Here is a 23159-nt window from a genome sequence, read left to right on the forward strand (position 1 = left end):
TTATTACTGATTCAGAGATCAGTTTCGCCCACTCGCGGTGTAATAATAAGCGCATTTGCTTACCGTACATGAAGTTTCTGATTCTACTCGTATTCCCGATGAAGTCTATATTCAAACTTTTTTTTAAATTTACCACAATATTACATAGTCCCTGGCAGCTGAATTATACAATAGTGGTATTTCATTCATTTATAGAGTTACGGAGATAAACTGTAATTTATATGTGTATGTGTGAATGTATATGTATCAAAATGTGTATACGAGTAAGTTTATATTTTATTAGTCTGTGCTCTCTATTAATTTGTTAACTATTATCATATATTAAAATGTAATTGCCTAGCTTGGAACGGGGTATGTACCCTTGTTAGCTGGGCAAAGTGAACGTAAAATTGTATTTTTGATAAAAGGTGTAAATAAATAAACATGGATACCAAGCTAAGCTGCAGATGAGCGCGCCAAGTCGACTTTTTATAAATAAAAAATTTGGCGATGATTTTTGATTAAAAAAACAGAGCGCCATGGTATTGCTATTATCATCGTGGATTACCACAGTTTCAGTACCGTAATAAAACGACCTTTATGAACTAAAAAATAATAGTAGAATGAGTAACACGGTGGCTTATTTAGTTAACCTTTCAGACGCCTATGAAGAGGGCCTAATTCTCCGAAACTAAATAACACAGGTATAATCATCATTGCAGCCACGATCGAGATGGACCAGTACCATTAGCCCTCCGAGTAGGTGATGAGTGTTAATCCATTTTATAATTTTATAATTATAGCGGAACCGAAATAAGGAAACTGTTATATGTAGTTACATATAAATTCAATTTGCCATATGGAGAAATTTTTAGTCTAAACCATTTTTTCTTGACGTTAGTTCAGCTTAAAGCGATTATTTTTTTTATATTACTTTGAAGACCCAAGTAAAGTTGTACATCTAATATTATTTTGCCAATTAAAATTATGTAACTGTATTTCATTTCTCTAAAATAGCAGAAGAGTAGTTCCAACGACGATAACTTCGTGTGTCAAATAAGTAAAATGAGTTTTTTAAACAAAATACATATTTTTTCATTATTAAAAAAACATAATCGTAAAAAACATTTTTATTTGTATAAACTATACATGTAATATATTTTCTTTACTAACTTTGTACAGTTTGTGGAAACCTGTTATTGGTACTGAGTTTGTACTATATAATGTTGTTTGATATAAATATGTATGCAGAACTGTTGGTTTCCCAAATAAAATAAAATAAACGATTGACCACACACACTACTCTTGTCTTTTAATATGTTCTTAATGCACAAAAACAAACTGTTTCTTGATTTAATATTATTATTTTCTAACTGCAATATGAGAATGAAATATATTTTTGTCAGAAGAATCTAAATAAAGGAACCAGAAAAGTGATTTAACTCATTTACCCAGATGGTACATTTGCGACAGACGGTTTTTTTGTGTAATTAGGTAATAATATATTTAGAATAATTATACACAAGGATATCAATTGTATTTACATGGAAGGTGTATAACATGTCACATAAAAGTAAAATAATTTTATAAAATGAATGAATAAAACAATAATTAAACCGAAAAGTCAATTAAAAAAGAAAAAAACACATAATTAAAGAAAAAAATATTTATGATTTCCAACGTAGCCAATGAATATAATAACAGTATATTGAATAAGTCCTCGATTAAGTCAAAAGTTTTTTCGAATAGCGTATAGTCTGCATTTGATTTTTCGCTCATTTAATATGTATAAACATTAACATATATATTTTTAAAAAATAGCCATAAATATTATTATCGATTAAATTAGACTATGTAATAATTTTAGAAGATTAATTCTTCCATTCTCACAAATGTTTTAAGATATGTTAAGACGAGTACTGAAAAACAACAGAAAAAACACACAAAAATAATCCGAAATAAAAGACTATTAGTATCAATAATAGAAATCGTCAAAACAAAGCGGATAAAAAAAGTTATAAATTCAAAGACTACCTTAGCGTGTGATAGCTATTAAAACATCTTGTTTATGCTCCGATTAATGACTTCTTTCAATAGTGTAGTGTTTAAAACGTTTACATTTTAATTGGCGCACAATAAACATTTCACATCACAAAAAATAGCACCAAAACAAGAACATAGCGGCGACCGATTATTCGTGAAAACTCAATATTGTTCAATTTAGTCGAAAAGAAACCGTCACAAATTAGCGGATAAAAATAAAAATAACGAAAAGCCATTCAATTTGTAAACAATGAAATGTTCGGTCATGTCGATTGTAATTTAATTCCTAATGAAGAAATAACGTCTAATGAGCGAGACGTCAGTTACATCTGGCTAGACTCGATAGTGCGATGGAACTGAGGTTGGCGTGGAATACGAGACCGCTGACGGTCAAGAACCGGACATTTTATTCAAAATTCACTTGTATCAGCAATCACGGCCTTTAGATCGCGTGTATTATTATGTGATTACTGATTACCTACCGATAGTGGCTGTGTTACGATCTCTCGGATGGAATTCCAACGCAGCATAAGGTTGGTTGAACGATTAACGACCCGATAGATTCGAAATTCATTACGCACGTATTCAATTTTTATGTAAAATGATCCATTTCGAAAATATAAACAGCGTGGTCGACGGGTGCAGCAAATGATCTCTCGATGTGGGCGCCACTTAGCTTTAGTGGGCGCTAGCCGTGTTGAAGGATCTACCTGTGAATCAACGCAATGTATCAAAATATGAAGTATAGCTAGAATTGAATATTTGAATACGTACTTCCATTCTTTACGTTTCATCAACATCATACCCCCCAATCCGCACCTGATGGTGCACAGAGCACCGCATTGCATCGGTACACCAGTAGCTCAATCACAAATAACTATCGACGTGCAAATAAGCGAAGTGATAACAATTTGTCACCATGGTTGAAATTGTTATCACTTCGCAATATCGTATTCGCAATCACAATGGAACATCCGTGAACACCTAATATTAAATGTCAAAATATTTACATTTCGCGACATATAATCCTGCTGCGCAATCAAATATTTGAATTTCACCGGTGTAAATATGGAAAATATTCCAAACTGCTATTTTTGTTTATTTATTTATTATTTATCACGCTATTTATTGCATAGAAATATTATAGAAAAGTGGTCGCCATAGTAATTGTAATTTTCACTTTTTTGTATTAGATACTCCTTATTATTTTGTAAATGCAATATATTTTATTATTTTTTATAGTAAACGCCCATTTTTCGCCATTAAACTGTATTTATTAACGAGGAAAACAAAAAACAAACCGACACGAACGTTGACTTAGAAATTATACACGCGTTGACTTGTGACTGCGATAACTTAACCATGTTCAGTATTGTTCATTGTGATCGCTCAAAATCTTAGCATGTTTTTAAGCACGTCGATAGTTGTTTTGTGATAGAGCTACAGATGCGAGGTAACACCCAGGTTTAGACGTGAACTGTCGAAAAACTGTCAGCCTTTAACATCGAGAACCCGATGTAAAATAGGCGAGCGTGGTTAAGGCTCTCGGTATACATCCGCAGTATATGGCCCAGCCACCTGTATCGTCTCCGCTTGGTGACAGTCGTCGCTGTTAGGTCAATTGTCTTACTTTAACATTCCTTGCGAAGTCAAACCACCGCACACCTTTACTTCAGACAGCCTTCATACCATCGAATCCCAGCTCTTAGAAAGCCAACTCTGCTGAAAACTCTCGACTCTTTCGATAGCTAAGATCCTTTTTATATTTATAAGTAATTCCCTTCTTATTCCCGGCTACAGAGCGATTATTTTTTTAATTAAATTTCTCTCGACAATACTCTCCCTAATGTTCGAAGTCAAGTGATAAGCATGATGTGCTAGATTTACTTCGTCTGGCAATTGAAGCATAACACCTACACAGCTTTCATAAACATTAAAACTAATTAACAAGATAATAATTATGGATTCATTAAGCATTCATTACGACATGGAAGCTGTTATGAAACCTAAATATATTTTATAACCTTGTTTTAATTCTTAAAAGACGGTGCTTTGCAAACGGTGCTGTAACATTGTGTTACATCAAGTAAACGACGAGATACTTTGAAATACAGATAGATAAAAACAAAAAAATACATATTATACACTATTCAATAATCTATTTTTCCATAATTAATCAAAATAGTAACAAAATTAGGCCTGTTATAGCAAAATTTAAGAACTAGATTGGACACTAATAAAAAAGAGACTGATATATTATTATAATATGCTTGTTTTCATATTTAAATTAATTGACAATCGAATGCCCAAATACTTAATGAATAAAAGTGTTAAATAAAAGTTTTCATAAGTATGTTACTAGAAACAAGGATAGGAATAAGGCTTCCATTTTTTTAAATAACAGAATCCCAAAATGGCATTATTTATAAGGTTTAAAAATGTACGGAGAGATGTGTGAAGAATGAAAGAGTTTATGAATTTAAAAATAAATGTTATGTTTACTAGATTGAGTTTTTCTGCCGACATTTCTTGGTGGAACTGCATTTTAATTATAATAATAAAAACACGTTTATATACCAGTCTAACGATGTCGGCCACTGGTTATAAAAATTATAAATTATTGGAATTAAACAATAAACGTATTATTATAATTAAGTTATGTTTACTGTTAGATAAATTTTATATTTTTTAAAGCGGACTAGACAACTTTTTATTTTTTTATTATTTAATCATATAAAGATACATATTACAAAAAACATATATAATGTATCCCTAACTCTATGAGGCCACAGGCCCTGTGTTGAGTTGGGGTACAACATAATGGAAAGCGGAAGCATGCATATCATTAAAGAATACTACAAATGATACTTACTACATAAACATAAATTTTAATAAATATCTGGGCAACACGCTTAATAGTACGAGTATATAAATCTATGCAATATATCGCAGCAGTCTCCTGCAATGGTCTCTTCCCTTAGACAAACCCAAACTTGTACACTTCTCCCGAAAATGGTTTTCGTTTTGGAGAACTTAAAATGTTCATCCAGGACATAAACACTCGTAGGCCAGCCACAAAAGAGAAATTTCTCTGAGCAAAAGTGTGGCACAATGGCAGGGCTTATGACCGTTTTCCTTATTACAAAAAAACCCTAATTTCATTTGTTTCACCGGGATTTCACGATTTCCCTTATATTGACGACCACGGAGTGTAATTTGTGCGAAAGTCAATATTTTTAGTTTTAAGATATGTATAATATGTAAGTTTGTCCCTAAGCATGGTTTTAAAGGTTTGCAAATTAAGGAATATATTAAAGAATTTTCTAAAATTTTGAACTGAGTACCTAGCTATGGAGTCAAAAACGTTCGTCCAGGATTCTGGTTCTATTTCACACAGAATTTTATTCTTCACCCGACCGAACACGGAGTAAAGAACTCAAATTTAGCTAGTATTAATACGTATACTAACAATAGTAAATAAAGTAGAATACCGATGTTTTGAGTATGTCAAAATATTTGTAGATAAGCCGGATTTCCTCCCTAGGGATTAATTCAGATGTAAATTTGATGCAACAGACATGAAACTCGTTTTTAAGAAGGGAATACGGAAGTCTAGGCATTTACAGGGCTTATGATCTGTCAAGGAGAATTGGTTCAGTCGGATAGATCTCATCATCATTTTCTTTCCGCACCTAATGGTGCATAGGGCACTGAATCGGTACACCAACCTGGATGTATCTTGATAATTTTTGTTACATGAAGGTAAGATGATCAGTCTTACGCTTCAGGTACCAGTCCAGGGACAATGAAACATTCTAGTGTAAAAATACCTTTTAAAATCAATGTTTCATGTCAACCATGTCGGAAATCGAACCCGAGACCTCTTGCATGGTAGGCAAACGCGCTGACCACTACACCACGAGCATGAATCTCACCCACATGATAAAGGTTTCAGATCTTTTACTTTAAAAAAGTAGATAGATGGAAGAGTTGAGGATTTGTGGATGTTTAAACATAGGCTATGTTACACAGTGTGTAAAGTGGCTACTTAAACTAGCCAATGACAGCTCATAAGCCCTGTAAATGCCTAGACTTCCATGTTCAAAAATGTTTCCCATCTCTTTTGTATCAAATTTATATATAAAGTAGAGTACGTTTTAAAACTGTAACTATCTAGAAGTAAACTAATTGCTAAGTGGTAATTTACCGAAATTTTCATTCTGCCACAGTTTCGTTTCGTAAGTTCGTTCGTTCGTCATATATCCATCTCACTCTAACGCAATCAAAATCGTATTTCGCTCTCGTTCCCTCTCATACGATACGAATGAATTTACGAAACGAATTAGTTACAGAATAAGGCCACTGAAACGGTTCACATTTTCGCACGAATCTAGTTTTTGCGCAGTGGATACCTAATTACACCCAACTTAGAAGCGAGAAGAAAAGAAAAAAAAATCGTTCGTGGCTGTAATAGTTTGATGGTCGCAACTGTGGTTTTAATAATGGCTGGAACCAGTTCTGATTTAGCAAAGCAAATAAATACATGGTCCGATATTTTAAGATAAAATGTAATTGGTTGTTCTATTTAACTGGACGATTCAGTTAATAGAAAGACCATTTAAGTTTAACGATATTTCGTTATTACTTATTTATTTATTTATTTTATTTGGGATTTTTACAGCTACTACATGAAAAAATAAGTAGAAAAATATTAACAATACTAGAACCAATTAAAAAAAAATTACTGTAAATCTAATAATACATAATATATGCCATATATAAAAGAAGAATAGAAAATATTCAAAACAAATTTACAAAGTACCTAAAATACAAAACCGGTATTTCTAATGTATCAACTCTCACTGCCTCCACCTACCATGGAATCACTTCTCTAGAATACCACAGAGTGTGTGCGAATGAACTACTGCTTCACAAAATTATAACACGAATAGTTGACTGTACAGAACTACTTAGTTTTATAACAATACATGTGCCAGCCAGGATTTGTTGACGGTACCACCTGTTTCATGTACCAATAAGTAAAACATCGTATGTTAAAAATGCTTTTTTTGTAGGACTTTTTCAGTGTACAATACAAAATTTAAAGATATAGATTATAAGACAAACATCACTGTCGGATTTAAAATTTATACTAAAAATGCATTATGTAACTTAGTAGACATTATAATAATAAATATGTACATCTCCCTTCCCCTCCTTATCCTCTCTTCAAGCATTATTGTCCTAATCCCGCTCAATTTACAATAACTTACTGTTCATAAAACAATTATTTGATTATTGAAAAATATTTACGAGTACATGGAAATAACATTTTCATATGTATAAACTTATATGTATTTATTTAATATGTAATATATTTTCACTACTAACTTTGTATACTTTGTGGAAATCTGTTATTAGTTTTGAGTTTATACACTATATCTGTTTGTTTACTATAAATATGTATGTAGAACTGTTGATTTCCCAAATAAAATAAAATAAATAAATAAATATAAGAAAAAGAGTTTACGTAATTGTATGTGTGTGACGTTTGTATTCATATGAGTGATGTGAATGTGTGTATGTGTGAATGAATAAGGGAGGGTGTGCATGTGCGTGTGTGAATGAATGAGGGAGAGGGTGCGTGTGTGTGGGTGCGTAAGTATATAAATAAATAAGTAATTTAAAACTTGTAATTATATTGAAAAGTGCACAAGAAAGAGCTTGATTAGAAGTTTGATTACCGTAAGTATATGAAGAGACGTGGAATTTCGTTATAATGTTATCTCATTTAAGGAGAAAGGGCTGACGAAGGAGGTTTGACTCAAAAACGGGGTTCGAAAATATATTTATATAAATTATTAAGATTATTCTTGATTAATCCTTGCTCCATAATTTATTCGCAATTTCTTGTTAGTAATATAGCGATAGACGTATACTCGTATGTATATATATTTTAAAATTGCGTTTTTATTTTTTGATAAACCCTTACGGAATTAATAGGTGCGAAGGTTTTCACGGTCAATGTTATCAATATGTTTATTTTTTGGGTGACACCATGTGTGTTGGATTTGTTCCGACGTTTCGGCTACAATTGCAGGAGCCACCTTTAGGGTAAACTGAGTGTTTTGTAGAAAAAAGTATGTGTTTATGTACTAGTAATTTGTACCGAGTTGCAGTGGGCAGTAGGCACATTTCTATTAGTTTTTGTAGTACGTAGTGCTGGGAACCATGTTGAGTTTAATTTCAGCCCGTCGTTCTTGTTTATGTTATTTGTGCGTCTGTGTATTTCAATTGCGCCTTTTATTATTCGAGCACTGTAATTACTGGGTTTATGTTAAAAATTTGGTTTGAAGGCGAAAACATGTCCGGTGTCCTTACGGAATACATTCATTTAACAAAATATTTTTTAACATATTCTATTGTGAATGATACTATTTTAAACATCTTTTGTAAAGGTTGTCTGAGTCTTTTGTTTAGTTTTGTCTGGTAGTTTATTGTATAATTTCAGTCCCCGGTTTATTAGTCTTGACTGTCCTTAATTCGTTTGAGAATGTTGTATATGATATTGTTCCGATATTGTCGTATTGTGTCCATGTTTACTACCATTTTTTTAAAGTTTTACTTTTTCGTCTACAATTCATCAGTGGCTAATTGATGAATAAGTTTTAAGGATTCTTGTTGAAAGAGTTCAGTTGTACTTATTTGTTTAGTTTGTTTAAAGAGTTCGATAATGTCGCCACTTTACCAATGAGGAAGTTCAGTGGTTTTTTTCAAATTTTTTATTTGTTAATAGACTGTTAAACTAAGTCAAAAATTTTTTTTTTTAATTTTTACATACCGTATTATCGGCGCTACGATTTTTTAAAGTTTTGTATTTCTGAAAAAACTCCGCGTGTGACGTCAGAGGTTCATTTCCGCTTATTCTCATTCAGTTCTTCCTATTGGTCCAGAAGCGACAAGCAGACCGGAAATCTTCCATAGCTCTCAGATCATAGGTTGATTCACATGAACCAGTGACGTCATTTAAAGTAGTGCGTTTTTATCAAAATATTTTTTATTATTTTTTCTGTACATTTTCAAGAAACTTTGCAGTACAATTTAATGCTCTAATTTTTACCCCGCGTAAGAAAACATTTTTTGTATCCAATTTCCCGTAGGGCTGAAGTTCCTCATTAATTTATTGATATGAGTTCCAGATAAGGAAAGTAAGCTGGTTCGTTAGGAGAACCTTGAGTTAAAAGACGACCCGGTCAGAAGACGACCCTAAATACTCTGACCTCTGGAGCTAGAAATCCGCCTTATAAAGGCCAAAATTAAGGGGGGATGTCAAAGTTAAGGGTCTCGCGGGGTATTGGGTAAGCGCGGGTGGCTGAAGGGGTGTCAGAAGGGCATCGCGTTGGAATGCGAGAGTATGCAAACCTACTGCACATGTTAAAGAAGTTGTTAATACGTAAATATGTTGTAAGAGTGGGATAGCAATATGTGATAAAATGTGTAGGGATAAAAGCGCGTGCTATAAGATTAAATTTACATCCATTAATCTGACAAAGCTAATAATTATTTCATTTAAAAAATGAAGACGCTTTTACCGGCCCGATAATACAGACATACTAATAATGTATTATAACAAACATGTATAAGTGTGCATTTGTGCAAAGCTAACCTACTCAGTGTTATTACGTTGGGTCAAGATCAATGCCATTCGTGGCTTTAATGGCGAGCAAAAAAATCGACAGTTAAATTTGATCAAGAGCCAAGATTGCAAACAATGAATGCCTACAATATTACTATAACCGTGGTGTCGCGGTAAAGAGGCACAAGTTGGGTTTTTTGCTATTTTGAGTTTTTACTACCATTTGAAACTTCATTCAATTACACGCAAGGAAAACGGGCACAAGTTGATGTTTTCCTCATTTCGACAATAAAAACGCGATTTAACATTCGGACCTAAGTCGATATTTGTAAAAAAAGTGTCGAAGAAAAAAAAAGACCTAATTCGAGTTGTGCCTTCTTACAAATATTTTTTCATCAAATTTATAAAACGGAAAAGGGGCACAAGTCGACTTGCGCCAGCAGTGCCATAGCCTTGGCAACAACGGTGCAATGCAATAATATTCATTTAAATATATTAAATTATTAAAAATAACAAATGTAACTTATTTATTTTGTGATTATTAAAAAAACATCTACTTTATAGGAGTAAGTTAATAAAACAGCCGTATTGTAAAATTACGCCATGTTGACTTATGCCCCTTTTCCATGTCGCCACAGATATGTTATATTGGGTGTTGATTTTTTTTTAAATTTAAAAATGAGTACTATAAATATTTATGAACACTGGAACACTTTCATGGTACCCCAGCGAGTCAGTAATAATAAGATTTAAAAAAATAAATTAAGTTCTCTTTCTGTATAAATATATAATATTCAACAATGTTTTGAGTTTGTCCAAATCCAGCCAGTCTCCAAGCATTTGGACATACTCAAAACATTTTTGAATTAACTACCTGGTAAAAGAAGAAGTATACAAAATTGGAAAACTGTTTTCAGGCGTTGCCTAGTAGATATGTCACATGATAAAGGTTTCAGCTCTTTAACTTCACAAAAGTCAACAGATGGAAGAGTTAAGGAAATGTGGATGTTCAAACGTAGGCAGATTGGTGAATGTTACACGGTGTGTAAAGTGGCCACTACAAATTGATTGTAGATCACTTTGTTGATCCGGAATATAAAAAAAGAGTTTCCCACACTCACAACACTAGATTAAAAACTAAGGGCTCCCTGTCTGTTCCCCGAATTACAAATTATTTCGGAGAGCGAACATTAAATTGCGTTGTTCCAAGATTGTTCAATGATCTCCCACAAACCATCATCAACATGAAAAATCTTCAAATGAAAAAAAAAGAACTGAATAAATATCTTCTTGATACTTTATAGTGCCTGTTTATAAACAAATCTGTAAAATACAAATAAAATAAATGTAATTTAAACCTGTCATAAAAAAATAAATATTTAAAAAATGTTTCCCACCGAAAAGTCTGTAGACTCAGTGGGTAACAAATTCTTTTATGTATTTTTTAATTATAAAATAAACGCTGCTCTGCAGCAGTGAAACTGAAAAAAAAACCAGCCAATGACAGGTCATAAGCCGAGTAAATGCCTAGACTCCCATATTCGCTTCTCAAAAATGTTTTCCCTCTCTGTTGCAACAAATTTAAATATATAATATTGACTTACCTTGTTCTGATTCATATTATGAGCATTTTCTTAATGGAAATCTAAAACAAAACAAAAAAAACATTAATTTAAATATTAAGTGCTAATTGGTAAACCGAATGCAGTGTATCTGTTACAAGAAGGCAAGGTGATCAGTCTTGCGCTGCAGGTGCAGTCTAGGGACAGTGAAATATTGCTGTGTAAAACCACCTTCAAAACAAATATTTCATTGTGTAATTGGTGTACGAAGAGACAGGTACGTCTCGAAACCGGTAGACATAGAAAAGTCGGTAAGTAACCGCTAACAAATAACCATATACAAATATTTAAGAATATTTAGCAATTATTTCAGGTCGGCAACATGATGACAAGTGCGCCATCCACTACATTAAAAGACAGACTATTCTCTACTCGATTTTTCATTTCGATTTTAATCAAGAGTAGCCATTGAGTGGAAAATACTAGTCTATTACACACACCAAACTGAATTCTCTATTGCACCCAGAAACGGGACCAGTTTATTAAACAATATCATATTTGCAGGTCCATTTTTTGTAGAAAACACCTCAGAGGTGCTTCACAAAATACTATGCAACTAAATTACCTATTGCAAATATTTATCTATTTTAAAAACATGTATTTATAAAGCATAAAATAGACTCGATCAAAACTCAGTGATATATTGATTTTCTATTTCATTTTGGGTGGAGAAATCAATTTATTGGATTACTATTACTTTTTTGTGATTGGATCTTAAATCACAAGGAATTTGAAATAAAATCATAGGTTTGCATTATTAAACAAGTATAAATAAAAAACACCTAAAAAGCTGTTACAATAATAAAATATTATAATATAATAAGTTGATAATTTTTATTCATTTTTGTTTTGTACTTTAGTTTGAATTTTTAAACAAGTTTTTATATTTAAAGAATTTAACTAATATATTATGCATAGGTACTATTTTAGTTATCTACATGATTAAAATGAAATGCATTTTTGTTTTGTTCGGTAAAATTGGCTCTGCACTATTCAGCCATTTTACTAGAATAAAATTTATGATTATTATTTATGCATTGTTTCTGTAGTGCGTCGTGTCAATTTGTAACTTTAAGGATAGATGATCAGTTGAAAGCTTCTTAGTAAACTACGAAATATATAGTCCCCCCCCAATGACAGAGTAATGGGTACACAGCCTTGTCTCGTCAGATGTAGTGGCCGCTCTAAATACTCACTATCAAGGCTACCGAGCTGAACGCTCGAAAAGCAATGACAAGCTATTATACTTAACAGCTGTTTATTTAGAAAGATTACAACGTGTCCAGGGTGGATCTACTAGAGAGACGGCGCTGGGAGAATCAACCTACTTAGGGGTAATAAGGCCTTTTAAGAACATGTAGCGGGGGAGGGAAATTACAGGGTAGCACGCTGGTTATAGGGCTAGATTATTACAATAGTCTAACATACTAACTAAACCGCTACGAGGAAGACAAGAATGTTATAATTTAACAGTACGGGTTGTCAGTTGAGGAGTAATAGAGAAAAATGTTGACTAAAATGTTTGCGAATATTTTTTAACAAAATGACAAATCATGGAATAAATATATGAGTAAGTAATCTCATTCTTATAAATAAACAAAAAGTTTAATTATGAGACTAAAACATTTATTTGACGTCAAAATCATAATACTGAACACTTTATGTCATAAAAATACTTAACATTAAGAAATCTTCATGATAAATCTTCTTTTATCTTTGAGATAAAAGTGTTTTAAAGTTAAATTAATTAAATAATATTATAAATATATTTAACTTGAAGACAAATTTGTTAATTTAGAGAACGAAATTTTATAAATATAACAAATGAAAATCACGTGCGTTGAAAGTGATTCATTATAGGAGTTCACAAAAATAAGTGGTATTAACCGATGCCTAAGTAAGGATGATTAGAAAAGACAGTTGATTTGAAGTCAAGAAAGTAGTTCTAAATAACATGGTTTAATTGGATGTTTACCTGCATTAACGTGTGGTCATTAATTAACTTAATCACTGCTATAAAACCTTTTTCCGAGTAGAATTTGGGAGATTTAGAAAACGAAGAATCGCCCACGAAAACACCGTAAAAAGAAACACGGATGCCGACTTGCCGTACAAAATCACAGCAAACCCCGTTAAACGTCAGATTAACCATAGACAAAAACGGAAAACGTAAATAGGGAATGGAACAAATCTAAATATTCTAGAAAAGAAAATATACATTTAGTACCTACTTTTTCAGGTAGATACTAAATTTCGATTAGTTTAGTTGGATAGGTTGTTACTGATTTTAAAATATTTGATTTTCATCGTTAAAATTGTATTCTCAACTTTATTTGCCTAATTATGTTTGCATACAACAAAAAATACTTTCACTTTATTAAAAATAAATTTGATTTAATTTGCCATATTTAAAACACATTAAATTGCATTGGTATAAAAATGTAATGACATGCAAAAAAATATATAAAATCGTATTTTCGTTTATCGCAATCCATAATTAGTATATATACCCGCTTTACAACCCGGTTGTCTGCTTCAGGGTGACATTTGCACCCATAGACTACAATTCTTTGTGACTGGGGTGAACGCTATGTAAGAGAGAGAGAGACCCGCCACGTCTGTTATAATATCAATGCTGTTGTTCCAGTTTTAGAGATGAAAAAAAAACAAGAATTTTTGAAAAAATGTATAAAACAAATAATAAGTCAAACGTAAGTACTTATGTTTTTGTTTCTATACTAAAGTATGCAATTTTGAAATTGATAAAGGGAAAAAAATGTAATACTGATACTATCAATATAATTCAATCTTATTTTAAAAATATGTCTTTAAAATTATCCAAATTCATGTAAGAGAATGTCATAGTAATTAGACAATATTGTCTTTATCATAGTAATTAGACAATATTTTTCTATTAGACAATATTGTATATATATACATGGTGTTTTGTAGAGAGTGTGGATAGAGAAGGCCAAATGGAACAAATTTGCTCTAATGGCCCGTCCCTAAATGTCACCAATATATTTCTATTTTTTTTTTTTACTTGTCGCTTTCCCAAATTTAAGTTTGTGCCTTTAATAAAAAAATCTAAGGCTTGTATCAACTCTAAATAAATGTTGTTTGCCCAAGTAGTGTTGAGCCGTTGTACTAGGCAACAATTTGGTGTAGATAATCATTTGAAAAAAAAATACCGAAAAAATTACGGAAAAATGATAAAAGAAACGCAAACATGAACTACGCCTCGCATCAAAAAAAATCACACTGATTAAGATGTTCAAATTCTTTTAAAAACTTCATTGTTGTATACACTTTCGAACGATATTCTACATGCGATACAAAACCTTGAAATGTATGATCAGATTAAGGATCATACTTCACAAGGGCATCTCAAGTAAAAAAAATCTTTTGTTATTTTTACAATTTAGCCTAAGTAGGGTAAGTACCCTAGTTCAGAGAAATACCTTTTGTTCCTTTTATATATGTTCTATTATCAGCCGCTTATCGCAAGTTTGACAAATTTCAGAAAAATAAGCATCAATGATTATAGTGAACACCAACTTCTCTCTTGACAAGTAAAAAAAATCCATATTTTTCTTCTTCTTCTTTGTGGTTTTATCACTGCGCTACTTGGGTTTTTTAGCCAGTGCCAGGTTTAAAAAAAAACAGTTTTTTTTCATATTGCTAGTAATTTAGCATATTTGTTTAATATTTATTACTAGTCGGTATTTTGCATGTAGTAAAACAACAAAAAAAACACCTCACGTATGAAAACAATATTTTTTAACTATTGTAGTGGCAACATTAGTTTCAGTTTTGTTCATGTTGCTCCCAGACGGCTTAGACTAGATAGAATTTATGGATAGAACCACAGACTACTTGATAGAACATAGCATAGACAAAGGTAATATGAATTTTTGACGTTCTGTTCGCTTGCGTCGCGCTGTCGTGCGATGGGTTTTGTTTCTTATTTTCAGTTAAATAGTTTTTTATGCGAATTAAATAACAAATGTGCTTTAAAATGTTGATAACAGTTCTATTTTTCTACTAAATAATTATTTACTATTTACAGTGTTTATGATAGTAACAATCAATTTACTCGTTTACCTGAATCCAGCATCAATATGAATTTACAATTATCCTGTCTTTACGTTGAAATGTCTAATATAAAGAGGAGTATTAACCAACTAGAATCTAAATGCAATTATGGTACAGATAAAATTCCTTCAATATTCTTAAGGAACTGTGTTGATTGCCTTACTTTCCCACTTTATTTAATTTTCAATAAGTCACTTTCTGAAGGAATATTTCCAACATCTTGGAAATCTGGTTACATTACACCCGTATTCAAAAAGGGTGATCGGACTGATGTTACTAATTATCGACCTATTTGTATGCAATCAGCTATCCCTAAACTTTTTGAAAAAAATGTTATACATAAAATATCACATAGTGTAAATAATATCATAAGTTCGGCCCAACATGGCTTCATGTCGTCAAAATCGACTCTCTCTAACTTAATTTTATATGAAGACTATATTTCTAAATAGTTTTTATTGCAGAAGCAAGTTGATTCTTTATATACAGATTTCAGTAAGGCATTTGATAAGGTGGATCATAAGATTCTCATACAAAAATTATCAATGTTTGGTGTAAGTGGTCCAACGCTGTGTTGGTTTAAAAATTATTTGGCTGAGAGAACACTTACAGTGAAAATTTGTTATACTTTGTCAAATCCTTTTCTTGCTACTAGCGGGGTTCCACAGGGATCGCACCTGAGCCCATTATTGTTTTTAATATTTATAAATGATATAGTTGACATATTTGAAGGAGTTGAATTGTTGCAGATGACATGAAGATTTTTAGGACTATTAACAATGTTGATGATTGTGCTATATTGCGATATAATTTAGATAAGTTATCTGTATGGTGTTCTATTAACAACCTTCAATTGCATATAAAAAAATGCCATATCATGAGATTTTTCAGGATAAAAATCCTATTTTATTTGACTACTCAATCGGTAACACTGCTTTGGATTCAGTTACTGAAATGCGGGATTTGGGTGTGATTTTTGATCAGAAATTGTCTTTTATCAGTCACATTAATGATATTAGTAGTAGATCTTTGAAGACGCTTGGGTTTATTTTGCGCATCACTAAGGACTTTAAAAATATAAAAATTTTATACACCTCCTTGGTGAGAAGCATCTTGGAGTATAATTCTACAATATGGAGCCCTTATTATGCCTCTCACCAAATTACCATAGAGAGTTTTTTTTTTTTTTTTCCTTTATTAGGGCCTACTACCAAAACTTGATAACATCGGCCAAAAACAAGTTACATTTATAAACATAAGAAAAACATAAACAGACAGGAATAACAATATACATACAAACAAAAGACAAGAAAAATATAAGTACAAGAATAACATCAAAATATCAATTGTAATAATAAACACATATCCAAACCAATAAAAATTTCAACATAAATTGAAATAGGCACTTACAGAAAAACCCACCAAAACCTGATAGATTTAACAGAAAATAGAAACTTACAGTAAAATTAGAAGGAAGGTAGAACTTAATAACTAGAAAAATTACAACAAAATAATCAAAATATTAACAAACTAAATCTTATATTAATGATAAATTATAACTATTTAAATTAAAAATGAAACATCGGAAGTAATAATGACAAAATATTCAGAATAAGTTTTTGAGATATGTTAATTTCAAATTAGGAATACGTTATGAATTTCGTAAATACGATTATTTATTAAATATATTAAATTTGATTAAATTAAGGGACAGGAGAACTATTAATGATTTATTAGTTCTATTTAAAATCGTTAATTCAGTATTGGACAGCCCTGAAATTTTGGCCCTCATTGGTTTTAAAGTACCAGTTAGAGTGACTAGGCTAGTTCAACTTTATCACTGCAACAATCATATCTCAATATATTCTAGCAATTCAGTACTGAATCGTCTACATGCGCTGGGTAATAAACATTCGGATTTAGGTGATATATTTTTATTGAAATTTCCAGCTTATAAACAATTAAAAAAAGTAAAACATTTTAGTGTGGAATCAATATTTTAATTATGTTCTTTCTAAGTAAGCATTGAAAAAGTTGTTACTGTATATACTCCACTGTAAATACTTATGTATGTATGTATGTAATGTAAAAGGTACTTGTACCGTTAATTCTTGAAAAAATAAATAAAATAAAATAAATAAATTCAGATATTGTAATGAAACAGTACGGCGTTCTTTCATGTTTTTGTATGGGGGTTGGCTAAGGATTTAATATATAATCCCATACAGTAGAACTCCAATTTTATGAATCAATTGGGACCGGACCCCATTTGGATGGTAAAAAAATTGGATAATTTGATTTTTTCCGAATAATAGTATATTTTAATCAATTACTCTATGTTACGTGCTTTGAATTAATTAAATGAAAAGGCAACACTTTTACATGTTGAGCGTACTTGCAAGTACAGTACATTAGTACCTCTGAGTAATAATTCTCTAGAGAAGCCCCTTAGCTCTATTGCATAGTTTGGTAAAGTTTTATTTTTTAGTTTAATAACAAACGAGTAATGGATGGTTTCGGTTAGCGCTTGCAATTCTCAACACAAGTACCTAAGGCCCATTGTATTGCTGTAATCTGTAGCTAACTTCCTGGTCAATAATATAATGGTTTGTCTCCGTATGGGTGACTCTATTAGGTTATTACTCTAAGATTAGTACAGTATGTACGTACCACACTGTAAATTAAAGTCATTGCTCGCAGAATATCTCAGTTAAAGTAAACCGTTTGACTGTCATCATCTGTTTTCGGGCAGCCAAGTCATCATTTTGCAAATCGAAGTACGTTCCCGTCTTAATTTTTTTTTCCCTGAATAATCAGCGAGTCGGGGTTCGGGTAACTGGAGTTCTACTGTACTTTATAAATCATGTAAAATGTTTTGAAAATGAAAGATACTTGTTTTTTTCTATGATAGGTAAAAAAAGGCATATTTCCAACAATAACTTGAAAGGTCTATTTTTTAATTTATTCATACAAAAAATAAATAAAAAAATACACCTGACAGTTGTTCTTTCTTACTTGGAATATATAATATCGATGCAGATGAACATTTTTTTATTCATTAGACTGTAATAATAATTTGAAAACTAACACAAGTGTAAGGAGTTCTACATGAATGGCGTCTTAGCAAGATTGAAGGACCAGGCACCCCATGCCACTTATTTTCATTTCTATGATCATCGTATCGGCCCAGAACTCAATCTTTATACCGCATGCCCCCCTCGTTCCGCAGTATGGTCCGAGGGATGAACCACCCCACTCCAGCTTCAGGCTATATATGTTTGAGCTGCCCTTAAGACTGGCAGAGTAGTCTTCCTCCTGCCTACAAGCTGACGTCCCTAGATTGCAAGCAGGAAGCTCTCCGGGTAGCATTTATTGGGTCTCCTTGGAACAATTCACCTTTCTGATTTTAGCTAATAATATAATATGTGTTCTCTTGTGTTTCAGCTTAGTTTACTGTTATATTTTTTCACACTGACTTCTGAACAATATAATATAAATAAGACTAACATAGCGAAACAAGTAGATGTTTGTATAATCAGTGACTCGTAAAATCTGTGATAGTGAAAACGGTCAAAATCATTCAACTTGGCTGGGCCTGAAACCAGCTGGGTTCCAACAAGCCGCTAAGAACCAATGTTTTGACACATTGGCCTTTAACCTCTTCGAATCCCTTCAGAGGGCAAACATTGGGTCTTGATCATCGAAGATGTTGCCACCCACTGGATCGAATTATTCACACCCGGGTGCTGATCCTGACGCCCAGGAGAAAGCAGTCTGATCCGCTGCAACGTTATTCTGAATCACCGGCGAGACGGTCTAGGATCCAAAGTGGGACGATATAGCGCGCTACGCTCGGACTCGACTTTCTAACTCGGATGTGCGACCCCATCCCGCTCAGATAGGTTACAGTAGCCATTGGCCTGTAACCTAACCTTCATACCATGCGCTCCCCCCGTTCCAGCAATGTATGGTTTGAGGGATGAACAACCCCACTCCAGCTTCGGGTTATATAGTTAACTGTTCTATTTTTTCACTTTGTACCCATTGACTTCTAAACAATAAAATTATTCTGTGGAACGTTATTGTTAGTGACCAACTGAAGTCATTAATTATGTGGCAATAAAGTCAAAGTGTAGAAACAGGCTCAGCGCTACAACAGATATGGAAATTCAACTCAAAATCATCAAAGCCATTGAGATTTTCATTTATTCATATTTTTATGTGATATAGATATTAATTATTACCTAGCAAAATAAAAAATAATGTTTATACACTTTTTATTTTATTTTTACCATTATGAATAACTTAACAGTTGAATTTTCGGATTTGTGAAAATTCCATTGCCGAAGAAGTTTGGGTTCTCTGATCTACATGATTGAAAGTTTATTGTTTTATCACTGTACAGCATAGTCTCTATAATCCAAACTCAGTATAAACCCAACCTCCAGTAATCCAAACCATAGCTTCAGGTGAAGGACGAAAGAACGAAGCTGCCTTCAAAAGCCATATTGTTACTTGATAATGCTCCTGGACATCCAGATTGTACCAATTTGATAAGTGATGGACAAATTACAGTTATATTTATTCTTCCGAACTATACTCCACTCATACAGCCCATGAATCAAAATGTAATTCAGGTGCTGAAAATTTTATATCGCAAGAAACTCCTATTGAAATTGTTGGTAAAGTCATATTATCTATCCTCAAGTATATAAATTTATGTGATATGATTTGGCAGAATGCTGGGAGGAAGTTACTCCTTGCTTGTTTTATAGTGAACAATATGCAAAAAGTTTGTTTTATTCCTTAAAGATTCCAGTAATCTGAAAATTCGTTAAACCTAACAGGGTCTGTTTTTAATTGTACGGGTTATAGAGACTTAAGATTCTAATAATATAGCCAGCCCACCTCAAGCGCCCCACCTTGATGGAGCTGATCACATCGGATGGTCTTTAGATTTCATATTGCTCTATTGTAGTGATGATGCCAATGGTCGTTTTCTCTCGCAGGGCCATAGATAACTCTGAGTATCCTTCTTTTGAACGCTGCAATGGTTTCCTTAGTATTCTTTATCACAACCCAGGTTTCGGAGGCATATGTCAGAATCGGTTTGATCACTGATCAGTTTTCATAATTACGGTGGAGTGGTAATCTAAACTCTTTTGTAGGGAATAATAAAACAACATTGAATATACTTTAGTTTATTACTTGAAGAACTACATTTTATATGGCAATTAGTGAATCGATATAAGAATTAATTTTCCTCTTAGCGACAACACATAGAGAAACTTTGTAAGCTTCACACATAGAATAGTATATATTTTGGTTAAAACATGTCATGCACTTAAAGGATTATTTATCATAAATACACATGTGTGTATAATAATCTAGCTAACACATCGAGTACCTTCTTAAATGGTTATTATAATTAATGGTACCTACTAAGTTAGAATTAACAAAATTTTGGGGTAATTTAATTGTTAAGAGCTGCCGTTCAAATTTTTTGTTAAAATTTTAATCAAAATGGTACGGATAACAAATCACAAGATAGCGGTTATGACAATAATTTTAGTATAAAAATATTTTTTCAAAGTTAATATTCTTAAAAATAATGCAAAGTACCACACTGCATTGAATCATAAGTTTTTAGGGACAATGACTGATTCTAAATTGCAAAGTATTTATTTACTCATTCATTTGATTATGGAACTTAAGTGCTCAAGAGTTACATTACATTCTCATTATTTTTATTAAGAGATAATTTGATGTACGGTTCGAACAATATTGTACTATTCTTGATGCATAAAATAACATTCTCAGATGTAAGGCTTTAAATGTTTCTTTCTTATAGGGACGTTTATTTTGTGAGAAGTGAGAAGATTTTTTAACACCAATATTTTGAAAAATGACAAATTACATTAAAGTTCTACATGAATACATGTTTTTAAATTTTGACACACTAAATAAAAATGCATTAATTGACACAATTATGATGACAAAATGTGCTCTGTACTTAAATGACACAATTGTGTTAAACCGTGCTTACAATCAAAGTGGTATAAATTCAAACTGCAGTTATTATTATCTTCTATGGTGTAAACGTTGATCATCAAATACACACGAACTACCTGAAATTTATAGCAGTGGCAAATTCCTTTAAAAAATGATACATCGTCTGTCAGCGTGCATCACTGCCAATCTACAATTTTGGCATAAATGCTATTTTTATATGAGGGAGACTATTCTTAATTCTATGATGGGTGGGATTTTTAACTCTTTTTGGATGTTCCCTAATCATATGATACGCGTGGGACCAATAGTAGGCGAGCTGTCTGAAAAAGATCAGTACCGTGGATCAGAGTAAATAATGTGTTAGATTTGATTTTACAAACAGTTTTTACTGTCGCCTGGAAAAAGCTGATTTAGTAGATTGGCGCTAATGCACGCCGAGCGACAATATATGAGATCTAACAAGAAAATAGGTATTTGTATTTCTTATTGATTATTGAGATGAAATAAGAAAACAAATATTTTTTTTTTGTATGAATTTCACCAATGACGCGACGCTATAAACATTTGAATAATAATATTCAATGTCATTTTTTTCTTGCAGTAATTAGATATGTCTGTATTTTTTATGTCGCTAAAGCAAATGGCGGTTTATTACTTTAAGAAATTATAGAAAATTTTTGTGGTACCAAATACATCCAGTAAGTGTATTGTTTTACACATTTACAATTTAGTTTTGTATACCAAAATATTGTTTTCACTTCTTCTATTTGCCACCAGCCTCTATGAATTTCTTAAAATAACTCACATTCATCATAAAGATTGACCAAATGTTTTGTTTAAACTCCAGTAATGTAGTTTACAATTTTAACAAAGATACTGAACATTTTTAATGTGTTAATGCATGTATTAAACATAACATTAATAATATTAAATTAATTTGGTGTATGGTGCCACCAACAGAAAATTAACTGTAGTAAATGAAAATTTAATACTCAAAATGCCGTTTTTTGCAATATTTGTATTATTTTTATTGAATTTAAATATTCAAATAAAGGTATGTAATAAATAATTTAAAAAGCGAATAATATTTAAAAAAATGATACTTTGGTATATTTTTCTCAGCAATTAAAGTTACTCTTTTTCTCTAATTTGAGATATGTATGAATGTACAATAATTTCTGTTTGTTTACATAAAATATTTTGGCTTTCATAATCTGTATACTTTCTTATTCAAACAATATTATTTTTAGGAGGATTAACAAGATATTAAAGTGTTTTTACACACACATTCAATAGTTGGAACAATATATGTTATTTAACATAATATGTGTAAAAACTCTTTAATAACATGAGTAATTAAAATTTGTAATAAAAAATAGAGATTTAAACAAATACCTTATTAACAAACTAAAATTAAAGATCAATATGATTAAAAAATATATTTAAGGAAATTACTATTCTGTTCATAAAACATGAAGAGATGGAAATAGGTTTGTAAAATTGTAGGTTAATGTTATCTTAAAACTTTTTACTATAGTTTTACGAAGTCTTCATTTGCAGACTTGAGTCAACTGACAATAGTAAAAATTGTCAATAGCCATGGTAATGCTCGTATCTAAGAAATTCTTTTTTTTTATATTTGATAGTTGATAATGAGTATAGTAAATATTATGTCAATATTTATTTTATAACATTGTAAATAGAAAGAAGATAATTTCATTACCTTTGGAATATAAATGTTGGCATCATTCTTATATATTTTATTATCTACA

General features: G+C 31.6%; 1 protein-coding gene and 1 long non-coding RNA gene across 3 annotated transcripts in view; one reads left to right on the forward strand and one right to left on the reverse strand.

The window, feature by feature from the left end:
• LOC148276539 (WD repeat-containing protein 47-like) overlaps positions 1-13432 on the reverse strand; it is a 208206-nt gene extending 194774 nt beyond the window's left edge. The window contains exons 1-2 of the mRNA XM_088234116.1: positions 13256-13432; positions 11263-11303 (exon numbers count right to left, since the gene is read on the reverse strand). The gene's annotated coding sequence lies outside the window, so the exon portion shown is untranslated. The remainder of the gene's footprint in view (positions 1-11262; positions 11304-13255) is intronic.
• Positions 13433-15188: 1756 nt separating this feature from the next.
• Positions 15189-19646, forward strand: LOC148276542 (uncharacterized). Of its 2 annotated transcripts, none has more exons than XR_015823708.1 (2): positions 15189-15300; positions 18820-19646. It is a non-coding gene; the product is annotated as an uncharacterized LOC148276542 (long non-coding RNA). The 2 variants fall into 2 exon arrangements; XR_015823707.1 differs by having other exon boundaries at positions 15195-15486.
• The last annotated feature ends 3513 nt before the right edge of the window (positions 19647-23159 follow it).

Source organism: Micrasema longulum, unplaced genomic scaffold (assembly GCF_059751315.1).
Source record: "Micrasema longulum isolate JH-2025_06_02 unplaced genomic scaffold, ASM5975131v1 h1tg001205l, whole genome shotgun sequence".
NCBI classification, from domain to species: Eukaryota; Metazoa; Arthropoda; class Insecta; order Trichoptera; family Brachycentridae; genus Micrasema; species Micrasema longulum.